The sequence below is a fragment of the Ursus americanus genome, chromosome 12 (assembly GCF_024610735.1).
Source record: "Ursus americanus isolate L20-20 chromosome 12, mUrsAme1.1.p, whole genome shotgun sequence".
NCBI classification, from domain to species: domain Eukaryota; kingdom Metazoa; phylum Chordata; class Mammalia; order Carnivora; family Ursidae; genus Ursus; species Ursus americanus.
Window position 1 is genome coordinate 4,140,375 of NC_142138.1, and position 13,734 is coordinate 4,154,108.

Genomic DNA, 13,734 nt, shown 5'->3' on the forward strand with positions numbered 1-13,734 from the left:
AGGTTCAACGAAAGCAGTTAAATATGAGGTCAAAACCTCCACATGTAAACATGCCAAGATGTTTTAGTTACAGTTTAGATAAAATAGACGTTATTAGGGATGTTTTTCTATAAACTGATCACATTAGGGTCTCACTTCCAATGAAGATGGGTTTATTCCATCCAAGAACAAAACTGTTTCACATTAAGCTGGCCAGAAAAACATTGTTAATTACACCTCAAGAAGTGACATCTTTTCTTTTAATACCTTAGAAAAAAATGGGGGAAATTTATTAGGCTGGTTCCTTATGGCCAATATTGCTGAGTCTTAGGACGCTAACAGTCCTCTTTGTGGAATTTTAAGTGTGCACAGAAAAGATATATGCATAAGCCTTATGTAACAATTAAAGGATTATAAAAACTATCATTATAGGACACTAAAGCCACATCCTCAAAATCTCCCCCAAATACATATATATATGTATGTAGTCAGTGAAACTTTTAGAGCTAATATTATTGTAAGCCAAGCCAAATTACCTTATAATGGTTTAAACATACTCAAGTTAGACACAAAAAACATGGGCCACACCAAACTATTACCCACACACACAGGGGAAAGTCTATATCTAAAACATTCATCCTTTATAAAAGTCAGTCTATTTTACATGTAAAAATGTTGTTTTATAATTCCAGTGCACACTCCACAGGTTTCAAAAACTGTAATACTTTACTTGTAAGAAAATTAACTATGTTTTCACCCTCTAAATGCCTCAGTAGTAGCAAAATGAAATTACCAGAGAAAATATTTGGTCTTACCCAAAAGAAGCTCAATGATTTACTGAAATATGTTTTTCCTACCAAGAAATTATGAATAAGGCAATAGAAAAATTACTAAGTACCAAGGATCTCATTACTTTCTTGTAAAAAAAAAAATCATTTCAGGGATGCCTGGGTGGCTCAGTTGGTTAGGCATCTGCCTTCGCTCGGGTCATGATCCCAGAGTCCTGGGATTGAGTCCCACATCTGGTTCCTCGCTCAGCTGGGAGCCTGCTTCTCCCTCTGCCTCTACCTGTCGCTCCCCCTCCTCATGCTCTCTCTCTCTGACAAACAAATAAAGTCTTTTTCTTTTTTTTTTTTAAGATTTTATTGAAAGAGAGAGAATGAGAGAGAGGAAGCAGGAGAAGGGGAGTCCCATCCTGGGACTCCAGGATCATGATCTGAGCCGAAGACAGTCACTTAACAGACTGAGCCACCCAGGCACCCAAATAAAATCTTAAAAAAAAAAAAAATCATTTCAGGGGAGCCTGGGTGGCTCAGTTGGTTAAGAGTCCAACTCTTCATTTCAGCTCAAGTAATGATCTCAGGGTCGTGAGATTGAGCCCCACTTGGGATTCTCCGATTCTCTCTCTCCCTCCCCTGACCCTCTCCACCCTCCTCTCCCTCTCTTAAAAAAAAAAATCATATCAGATCTTGCACAACAGGGACTTGCTATGCAAAAATGTCATCAACCTATGGACTTTGAGTATTCTTTCAGCATGTTATAATTTACCAAGTGGAAGTTTCAAGAGAATATATTACAACCCACTTAAGTCTTCAATCTCAAGAAATTCCTTCAAATGACAACAGCCCTAGAAGTTTGGCATATCTATTGATATAGGACAGACATCACATTTTATCTTAGAATTCAAAGAAACAGGGGTGCCTGGGTGGCTCAGTCGTTAAGCGGTTGCCTTCAGTTCAGGGCGTGATCCCGGAGTCCTGGGATCAAGCCCCGCATCGGGCTCCCTGCTCCACTGGGGGCCTGCTTCTTCCTCTCCCACTCCCCCTGCTTGTGTTCCCTCTCTCACTGGCTGTCTCTCTGTCAAATAAATAAAAAATCTTAAAAAAAAAAAAAAAGAATTCAAAGAAACAAAGTTTCAGAGTGGCCAGACAGAAGGGAAAGGAGGAAGCAAAACACTGAGAGCCACAGGAACTCTGGTCAGAAAAACGGAGGCAGAACACTGGCTGTCTCTCCTCTCTTCTAGATCACTTAGTGAGATTTGGAACCCATCTCTCTTCCTAGTGCATCAATGATTCTGTTGTCATGTACCTCGTGATTGAAGAAAGAGAAGTGGCTTTCCTTTTCAGATCCTGCATTGATAAGTTAAAAGAGACATTTATACACAAAGAACACACTGACAGTATTTTTCCAACTCTATTTACAGCAGACATCTGTGTTTTAGTAAGGGCTCTCCATTCTGAAAGTTACTCTTCTTTTTTCATCATCTGAAAACTATCGCTCAGAGATTTTAACAAAATAGTTTGATATTAAAACAATGTGAATTTCAGGGAAGAGCAATCTTGTATTTCAAACCATTCAGGAAAAAACCCTACTTGCTTAAACAAGTGGACAAGATGATGAACATGTTCATAATTCTGTCTTTCATCTGCATAAAATACTTTCTTCCAGACCCTCAAATTCTACTTATCTTTCAAGACCACACTCAAATATCCTCTCCTCTCTGAAGTCTTTCTTGAGTCTCTCTAGGAACTATTTATGGTTTCCTTCTTTACACTACGTCAGAAAAACATTTGAAACACCAGTATATCACTCATTACATGGTTCTGTCTATAAATATCTCCCTACCAGGCTATAAAGCATCTTAAGACCAGGATCTATACTGTATACATCTTTGTCTTGCAATGCTTGGAAGGCCTGGCACATCATAAGGGCACAGTGAAAACAACGGCAACAACAGTTAAATGAAACTTCTAACATACTTTCTAAGGGCCAGTGAATCATTTATTTATCCAGGTGATTTATTTGGGCAGCAGTGGGCCAGGAGTGATTTTCTTTCTTTTGTGGGGGCGGGGAGTGCAGAGGTTGGGGGAAGGAATAAAATAGGAAAGCAGTATAAAATTTGGTCATAATTTTCTGAAGTTTATCATCTAGAAAGGGACAAAGAATAAGCTATATGGCTAGTCAGAGAACAAAGAGAATGAAGAACCAAATACAGCACAAGAGGTATTTATATAAATGTTGATAGAATGAGCACTTAGGCAAAAACTTCATGGGACTTCAGTGGAACCTCAAAAGATTAATAGAGGCAGAAGGAGAGGGGCACCTGGGTGGTGCAGTCGTTAAGTGTCTGCCTTCGGCTCAGGGCGTGATCCTGGCATTCCGGGATCGAGCCCCACATCAGGCTCCTCCACTAGGAGCCTGCTTCTTCCTCTCCCACTCCCCCTACTTGTGTTCCCTCTCTCGCTGGCTCTCTGTCAAATAAATAAATAAATAAACAAACAAACAAATAAATAAATCTTTAAAAAAAAAAATAGAGGCAGAAGGAGAAACAGACTCCCTACTGAGCAAGGGAGCCAGACGTGGGGCTTGATCCTATGAACCTGAGATCATGAACCAAGCAGAAGGCAGACACTTAACTGACTGAGTCACTGAGGCATTCCCCCCATGCTGTAGTTTTCATTCCATTGACTTATTTATTTTATAACTAAAAGTTTGTACCTCTTAATCCCTTTACCTATTTCACCTACTTTTCTCCCCTAGCAACCACCATCTTGACTTTTCTTTTTCTTTAAGATTTTACTTACTTATTTGGGGGGGAGGAGCAGAGGGAGAGGGACAAGGAGACTGCACTGAGCGTAGAGCCTGATGTGGGGTTCAATCCTACAATCCATGAGATCATGACCTGAGCCGAAATCAAGAGTCAGAGACCTAACTGACTGAGCCACCTAGGCGCCCCATTAACCTTTATTTTCAAAGATATCTAAAATAGCACTCTCTCAAGAATCATTAATAGTAACAGTGATCTATGTGTAGAGGACAAACTAAAGCAGAAACGCACCTTCTCTTTACTCTGAAAATCTACGTATATTTGAAGGGTAATTAATTTTTATAGTTTTGATAACTTGGAATGAAGATCCTCCTGCATTTAGGCAGGTTCCCCATCTTTTGTGGACCTCTGTATTTGATAGTACCTTTTTCTTTCTTTTTTACCTGTAGTCTATACTGTAAAAAAAAAAAAAAAAAAAACAACTATCAATATCTATTAATCTTGGGGCACCTGGGTGGCTCAGTCAGTTAAGCATCTGCCTTCAGCTTGGGTCATGATCCCGAGGTCCTAGGATCGAGTTCTCCATCAGGTTCCTTGCTCACTGGGGAGCCTGCTTCTCCCTCTGTCTGTCACTCCCCCTGTTTGTGCTCTCGCTCTCTCTCTTTCTAACAAATAAATAAAATCTTAAGAAAAAAAAAGATTAAGACCTCAAAAAATTAAAAATAGAATTGCCACATGATCCAGAAATTCTACTTCTGGGTACATACCCAAAAGAACTGAAAGCAGGGTCTCAAAAAAATATCTGTACACCCATGTTTATAACAGCATTATTCACAATAGCCAAAAGGTATAAGCAACCCAAGTGTCCACTGACAGATGAATGGATAAACAAAATGTGGTATACACATAGGATGGAATATTATTACTCAGCCTTAAAAAGGAAGGACATTCTGACACATGCTGTAATATGGATGAACCTTGAAGATACTATGCTAAGTGAAATAAGCCAGTCACAAAAAGAGAAATACTGTAAGCTTCCACTTACTTTAGGTAGTTAAATTTATACAAACATAACATAGAATGGTGGTTGGCAGAGGCTTGGGGAGGGGAGGGATTTGGAGTTGTTTACTGGGTATAGTTTCAGCTTTGCCAGTTCTGAAGATTGGTAGCACAACAATGTGAACTGAACTGTACACTTAAATATTGTTTAGATGGTAAATCTTCTATGTATTTTAGCACAATTATAAATAAATGAAGGGAAGGAAGGAAGAAAAGAAAGAAAAAGAGTTATATATATAACTATATACATAACTATGAACAGACATTAGTATAGACCACCTATAGTCATTAGACTCTCAAATAGAAAAAATAAATTACGGGTTCTATACAATCCTATGTCCGTTAGCTATTACTATAGCCCATTTTCATTCCATTCCAGTAAGCATATTAACATGCAAATAAGAATGACAGTTAATATAGGGGTACCTCTAATTCAACTCTTATTTATTTTTTTAGAGAGAGCAAGAGCAAGGTAGGGGCAGAGGGAGGGGAGGGAGAGAATATTAAGCAGGCTCCATGCCCAGCGTGGTGCCTGACTTGGGGCTGGATCCCACAACCCTGAGATCATGACCTGAGCCAAAATCAAGAGTTGAACACTTAACTGACTGAGCCACCCAGATGCCCCTCAACTCTAATTAATATTTTTAAAATTAAATTATTTGCATATGTTGGTACACTACCACTTTTAATTACAAATCACATACAATATATTCACTTTTAGCAGTCGGTATAAAACCAAGTTGAGAATCTCTTCTCTGGCACAGTGCCTTTAGTTTAGCATTTAGGATTGCTCAAAAAATGTCTGCTGAATTGAAATAGTTAACTTGAGTCAGGAAGCTTAATTTCTAGAGCAAGAGAAAAGCATAAACCTCTGACCAGCTCAGAGAAATAGTAAGGAGAGAATTAAATAATAATGACAATAACATAAGAACTGTCACAAAACAATTAATCATTAACTATTACATGAATGGCTTGGGACTTCCAGTCAAGAATTCACAGTGAGTATACATTAAGTATACAATAAGCTGACACAGCAACATAAATATTAGACATATAGGGCTAATTTTTTTAAAGTATTTTAGCCTAGCCCACAAATAAAGTCATCAATGTGCCTACTATGCCAACTTAACCCCCCAATGAAATGTTCAAGATTAAATGAACATTTTACAAAGAAACACTGATAAAGTTGTCAAAGATATATCACACTCCTTCTTTTCTTTCCTTCATCAATCTGTAATTTGCCTTGGCAAGTTATTTCTATTTCACTTGAGGTCACTTCCTTCTTCCCCTTATCACATACAAATAAGTCTGGTCCAGTTTTTGGTTTTGGTTTGGTGGGGGTTTTTTTGGTCTGTTATTATACTTTTATTCTAATATCCACCAGCATCTCTGCTCTTTAATTTTTTTTCTTGCATGGAGTGGCTTCTGATTGTCTTCTCTTAAAACTAGTCATTTATAAGAGGGTAAAAGCATGTGACTACCTCATTAAGTTTTTACAGTAATTTTGCATATTGAAATCTATATTTTTACTACCTTAATTTTCTTTTACTGTTTTTTTATCATAGAGTTAGAGTATCATGTTGATGCTTTATAATTACAAACAATAGTAACATAATCACCTATCAATTTCATTTCAGGGAGGTTCATTAAAAATTGTTATAATAAAAAATGTTATAATAGCAATAATATAGCTATTATTTACAGCACTTGCTACATACTAGGTTCTGCTATGCTATATATATATATATATGTGTGTGTGTGTGTGTGTGTATATATATACACATACATTCATTTAATCCTCAAAATAATTCTGGGAGGTAGGTATTATTAACATCCCCCATTTTACAGCTATGGAAACTGGGCACAGAGATATTAAAGGACTTTCTCAAGATCACACATCTAGTAAATGATAAGGCCAGAATTTCAACCAAGATAATGCAAACATTGGGCCTGAAAGGCTTGAGAACAACTAATCTAAGGAAAAAAGCATTGCATGCACACTACCTATTATTCTGCCAAGAAATAATAATCATGATCTTGTATGTATCTAAGAACACAGAATTGTAATGTCTAAAACAAAAACTGACAAAATACAAGGCAAATTTGACAAATCCACAATCTTCATGGGATATTTTAACATACTTCTCAGAAACTGAAAATTCTAGAAGAAACGAGTATGGATATGGTACATTTTAATAACAAAATTGACATGATTGATCTAATCTTGTCCCAATAAAGGTAGGCTTTATTTTTTCAAGTCTATATGAAAACATTTCCCAAAATGCATGGATACTACATCATAAAGGAATTCTCAAAAAATTTCGAAGAATGTAGTTCCAGGGCACCTGAGTGGCTCAGTTGGTTGAGTGTCTGGCTCTTGGTCTTGGCTCAGGTCTGATGTTGGGGTCATGGGATTGAGCCCTGCATCAGGCTCTGTGCACGGTGCAGAGTCTGCTTGGGTTTCTCTTTCCCTCTCCCATTGCCCCTCCCGCTCATGCTCTCTAAATAAATAAGGAAATAATATTTTTTTAAAAACCTTAAAAAAAAAAAGAATGTGGTTCCAACACCACATTCCCAGACCACTATGAAATAAAATTAGAAGTCAATAAAAAGATAATCAAAAACAAGCATAGCAGACAATATTTACTCAACATCTATTTTCCCCCTTTTCTTGATTAACAGGACCCCGGATAGATGGCAATGTGCCTAATTAATTAAAACATTCAATCTGGCAGTCTTCCTTGCAGCTAGAGTAGCCAGGTAACATACTACTAAGTAAGGAGGTATGTGGGAATTGCTAGGTAGGGATTATGGAAATGCTACTGTTTTCCTGATGAAATTGCCCTTTATCCTTTTTACAGCCTGGAGCAAAGAGGCCGTGCTTGTATTAGGAGCATTTACTTTGTAATCAAAAGGCCAGAAGTACCACACTAAAGACAGAGGAAGCTAGAAGGAGCCTGGTTTGTTGATGACCTTCTTGAGCAGATGCACAACATAGGCATTTCTCAAGATTTCTTGAGAGAAATTAATCCCTTATTTGAATAAGCTACTGTGTTCGGGTTTCTATAACATACTGCTAAGACAATCCTAACTGATTTGCAAAAGATTCAAAATAAATGAGTTAGAGTTCACCCAAAAATGCCAGAATAAAGTATAAAAATAAAGATAAAAGCAAAAATTAATGATATAGAAAACAAAGAAACAACTGAGAGTTATAACAAACCAAAAGCTAATTTGGGAATAGAAAAAACTAATAAAGAAACATATCTTCAGTGACTCTGGATAAAGAAAAAAATCTTTTATTTTCTGGCCCCTGTCTATTCCTCTAGACTCATCAGAGTCTTGCCATTCCTTGACATGCATCCACCAGACTAGAACCAAACCAAATTTCTCACCATTCCTAGAATATTCCTCTGTGCCTCCACACATGCTTCTCCTACTGCCTGAAATGTCCTTTCCCTTACTTGTGCACCAGACAAGCTCTATTTTCTTCTTCAGGAAAACTCAAGGGTGACCACCTCTAGGAAGCTTCTAACCCTTCAAACAACGTTGATACTGGTGCCCAGTATTATATCCCTTAGCACCCTATGCATAATTTCATACAATTAGCAAATATATATTTAGCAATTTTAGGTTCTTGCTAAAGCTCATTTTAGCAAATATGTGTTTTAAATATATTTCCTGTCTTCTACCCTAAGCAAAGAGCTCTTCTAGGGCAGGATTTTACTCCTCGGTCCCTAGCATCTAGCTCAATGTCATATACCTAATGAGCATTAACTAAATATCTGCTGAGTAAATAAATAAATGACTAAGACAGCAAATAACTACAATGTTTATCACATGCTGGAACAGAAGTATCGGCAGAATGCTATGAGATCACAAAAGAAAAGCAACCAACCCTCTCACTCTCCTTGCTGCAAAATGATACACTCTAGAATCAACTTTTTGTAGTATCTTTCACATGCCTTCACTATATGTTTACAGAAATACTCCTATCAGCTGAATGAATGGAAGTTGTACATGCAACTTATATGCTTCTAATTTTTGTTTTCCCAGCTGAATTATCAATTAAGGTGAAGGATCTTAACAGGTATTTCTGCACAGCAATATGAACACAGTAAAATTTGCTACCTGATGAATTATCACTTGATGTCACTTAGGGCTGAGCTCAGCCCACTGAAACATCTACAAAATTCTTTCCTAATTAGCCCAATATTCCACACCAGCTCTAGAGGAAATATTAAATGTACTGAATATGGCCAAAGGCTACAATCATACACTGCTATGTGTGAACCTTCAGTATATATATGATAGAAATACAGTGCCTCCTTTAAAACACATCATTTCCACACACACACACTGAACCTCCCCAGAAGAGCACTCTCTCTGAAATCTCCTGTACCTCAAAGAGGATGCAGAACCAGATAAACGCAACAAGGAAAACAATAGGAAATTTAGCAAGAAGTAGTTTTGACAGACAATGAGGATACGCAACAAAGACCATTATCAAGGTACAGAGCCCAAAGCAGCCCTGGACTGCTATCATCCTTCCTCCCATACTTTACAATGCTAAACTCCTTTAAAAAGGGTGGTGGAGAGTGGGGAGGATAGTTTGTTTTCCTCTTTATACTCTCTTTTGTAAATCTCTGTAATATGGTGTCTGCCCCTTAGAATTTATGTTTGGTAGATGTGGCACATTCCCTGATCTTTAGAACCTATCTCTGACTGCTACTTGTCTCTTTTCCTTCTTCACACCCTCCACAAATAAAGGTACTTAAGGTTCAAGCCTTGCTGCTTTGGTGTCTCTATCCATACTCTTTTCCTTGATTATTTCTGACATTGAAAACATTTTGATGGTTAAAAATGTGCTTGATTCCTATATAACACTGCTTTCATACCAGAGTAATACTGTACAATGAAGGATTTTCTCTATATTTGTTCTTCCTTGATCTCATTTTTTTAGGAGCCCAACATGGGGCTTGAACTATGGCCCTGAGATCAAGACCTGAGGTGAAATCAAGAGTCAGACACTTCACCAACTGAGCCACCCAGGCACCTCAATCTTATTCTTTTTTTTTTTTTTTAAGATTTATTTATTTATTTTTGCAAGAGAGAGTGAGAGAGAGAATGAGCACGAGCAGGGGGAGTGGCAGGGGGAGACACAGACTCCCCGCTGAGCAGGGAGCCCAATGCGGAACTCGATCCCAGGACCCCTGGATTATGACCTGGGCCGAAGGCAGACATTTAACCAACTGAGCCACCCAGGCACCCCACCCCAATCTTATTCTTGATAGTGAAGGTTCTCTTAATTCTCTGACTCTGTGGAGCAATTTAATTCTGAAATGGCTGGTCTGACATGAGGGGACCAACATGGACAGCCAAACACACACACATACATATAAACACATCTTGCTCATTTATGTTTTAGAGTTGGGGGTAGTTCAGCTCACTCCCAGAACTCATTACTTTTTTCCTCCGAACAGCTTTGGTATAAAGAAACATCTCAGTCAGAAATCACACTAAAAACTGGTACTCAGAAATGCCTAGCTGGCTTTCTCCTAACCTTCACTCTCAGGTAGAACATCATCCTCACTGTCTTGCTCTTAGACATCTTGCAAAAGCTGCCTTACTTACCTCCAAGACTAAAGATCTACCTCTTCTCTGACACAGTGACTATTAAAACATATAGTCATTACATCTTGTTAGAAAAGCATCATATGCAGTGTTGATGAAAACACTTTTTATGGTGAGGTTGCAGAGAGGCAGATAGGAAATCCCAAACACAATCATGAAATAAAATATAGAGAATTTGAAAAAAAAATCCTGGAGTATTTGTAGATTCAGACTGCAACAATGATCACATTTAAAAGAAAAATGATTCACTGTCTTGCAAACGTCACAAGTTGTAGTTTCAAAAGCTAAAAAATTATAGACAGAGCACTAAGATCGCTGAAGCAACACCAGCATTTTAAGACCCAGTGTCTTATTTCTCAGATAAAGCAGACAAAAGTACCAGAGAACATAAAATCTTTACCTTCTCAAGCACAAAAATAAAACATATAACAAAATAACATTCGCATACTAAAATGTTCGCCTTACTTTTTATTATTGTTTAAAATCAATTAACTAGGGGTGCCTGGGTGGCTCAGTCGGTTAAGCATCTGCCTTCGGCTCAGGTCATGATCCCGGGGTTCCGGGATCGAACCCCGCATCGGGCTCCCTGTTCAGCAGGGAGTCTGCTTCTCCCTTTCCCTCTGCCCTTCCCCCCGGTCATGTGCTCTCTCTCTCCCTAATAAACAGATAAAATATTTTTAAAAAATCAATTAACTAACATATAGTGTATTACTAGTTTTAGAGGTAGTTTAATGATTCATCAGTTGCACATAACACCCAGTGCTCATTACATCAAGAGCCCTCCTTCATGCCCATTACCCAGTTACCCCATCCCTCCACCCACCTCCCCTCCAGCAACCCTCAGTTTGTTTCCTAACTACCCCTTACTTTCTTTATAACACAACTGTTAATACTGCTACAGATAGAGTTTGCATGACAGCTCCATGTGCACTAAATAATAAATGTATAACCATGAATGTGAATAAATCAATTTTTCAGTACCCAAGCAGATGGCAGATATCCGGCTCTTTTAGTTTATAAGTTTATTGTTTCTTATAGCTTAGCACTTCCAGACATGCTGCTGTCAATTTAGAAAATATATACCAGGGTAGAAAGCAGGAACTTAAGCCTCTATCTTACATAACTAGTTGTACACTTACCACACAAACTGAATCAGGTTGAACTCCATAAGACAGTGTGGTGTATATATGTATGTGTGTGTATGGGCAGTATACACACACACACACACACACACACACACACATATACACACAAACATAATCATATTCTAGAAATATAGTATAAATTAGTATTGATATGTTAAAGTTGATAAAAATAATTTTTCAGGTGCCAGGGTGGCTCAGTCAGTTGAGTGTCCCAGTCTTGATTTTGGCTGGGATCATCTCATGATGATGGAATCAAGTCCTCTGCAGGGCTCTGTGCTCAACAGGGAGTCTGCCTGTGATTCTCTCCCTCTTCCTCTGCCCCTCCCCAATTCACTCTCTCTCTCTAAAATAAATAAATAAAATCTTAAAAAGTAATAATAATAATAATAATGATAATAATAACCTTTAAAAATTTTTCTTGTATACTGGGTCAAAAGTAGGTATAATATTCTTTTCATCAATTACACAGATAGGAATTCAAATCTGATTTACCCATTGGCAAGACACTAAATATTTTTGGACCTCGGTTTCTTTCTCTCTCTCTCTCTCTCACTTTACTTTTCAAGTTCCAAAAAGCTCTATTACCCCTCTACGGGAGGGGTTCAATCTTTCTTGGCTTCCACTTTCCTCATGGCTCCCAGGAGGTTGCTCAGCTCCCCTCTCCTCCTCTTGGCACAGATGTGTGTCCCCACCCTTTTCTTGATAAACTTGAGGGCACGCATGTCCTTGGAGACCTTGAGAAGCTCCATGCCACGACGCTCCTATGGGGTGAAGCCACACACCTCTCAGGTCATGTCCCGCATGAACTTGGTGTGCTTGGGGAGGTGCTGGCAGTGGCAGCTGTGCATCGGCTTACTCATGTTCTTAGTCACCTGTGGCTCTTGCTGAGGCCCAAGTTCATAGGGTAGTGGTGAGCCACGGCTGCTGCTTCCTAATGGCTCCCACGACAGAAACAGTTTCCTCATTTATAGAATGGAAGTGTAACTACTTATAAAATTGTTGTGATAATTTAAAAAGATAATGTGGGGCACCTGGGTGGCTCAGTCAGTTAAGCGGCTGCCTTCGGCTCAGGTCATGATCCCAGGGTTCTGGGATCAAGCCCCACATCAGGCTCCTATGCTGGGAGCCTGCTCCTCCCTCTCCCTCTGCCTGTCGCTCTGCCTACTTGTGCTCTCTATCTCTCTGTCAAATACATAAATAAAATCTTTAAAAATAAATAAAAATAAAAAGATAATGTATACAAGTTCTTAACACAGTACTTAGCACAAAGAACTGAAAATCTTAACTGCATATGTAACAGAAATAATAACTAGCCCTTATATAGGATATATTTTGCGCTAGACATTATTCTAGTATTTTATATACACTAGCTCATTACATCCTCTCAACGACCCCATAAGGTAGGGACTATCATTATCTCCATTTTGCAGATAAGGAAACTGAGGCACAGAAATCAAGTAACTTGCCCAAGGTCAGAAAGCTTATAAGTGGTAGAGCCAAAATTCAAATAGAGGCAGTCTAGCTCCAGAGTCTCTCTCTCTTACGTTGCCTCTCAATGCATTCTCTTTTTTTTTAATCCTTTTTTATACTGAAATATAATTGACATACAATGTTATGTAAGTTTCAGGTGAACAACATATTGATTAGCAAATTCTATACGTTCTTATAACATATATGAGGTTTTTTTCTCATGCAACAAATATTTAGTGAGTATCCTCTACACGGCAGAGTCTGTGCTAAGTACTAAAGACTCAGAGATGAGAAACACAGGGAGGTTTGATCTAACAGAGAAAGGCAAACAGGTAAAAATAAAAATGTCATAAGATGTATCATTGCTCTGATACAGAAGACACAAAGGAGGGAACAGATAATCACACTATGAAAAATACGATAATAAGGCATCTGAAATGAAAATGAAAATGAAATCATTGAAAATGAAATCACCGAAAATGAAATCACATAGGGACATCTGGGCGGCTCGGTTGGCTAAGCATCAGACTCTTGATTTCAGCTCAGGTCATGGTCTCTGGGTTACGAGATCGAGTCCCATGTCTGCTTGGTACTCAGCGTAGTCTGCTAGAGATTCTCTCTACCTCCCCCTTCGCCCCTCCCCACCTAAAATAAATAAATAAAAATCTTTCTAAAAATTCTCTCTCTCTTTGCCTGCCCCCCCACAGGCATGCACGCTCTCTCTCAAAAAAAAAAAAAAAAATTGTAACTCATGTCACTAGGAGACTCACTTGCTAGCCAAAGAATCAAGCTGCCACATGAAGCATATCAAGCTGAAGCCCTCAATCCAACAGACCGCAAGGATCTGAATGATGCCATCAATCACATAGCAGATCCCTCCCCACCTGAGCCTCAGATAAA

The 13,734-nt window shown here is 38.5% G+C and overlaps 1 protein-coding gene and 1 pseudogene across 1 annotated transcript in view; both read right to left on the bottom strand.

Moving 5' to 3' along the window:
* Positions 1-13,734, bottom strand: part of TESK2 (testis associated actin remodelling kinase 2) — a 127,526-nt gene that overhangs the window by 69,473 nt on the left and 44,319 nt on the right. The window lies entirely within an intron of this gene.
* Positions 11,779-12,277, bottom strand: LOC123793605 (large ribosomal subunit protein eL36 pseudogene; annotated as a pseudogene).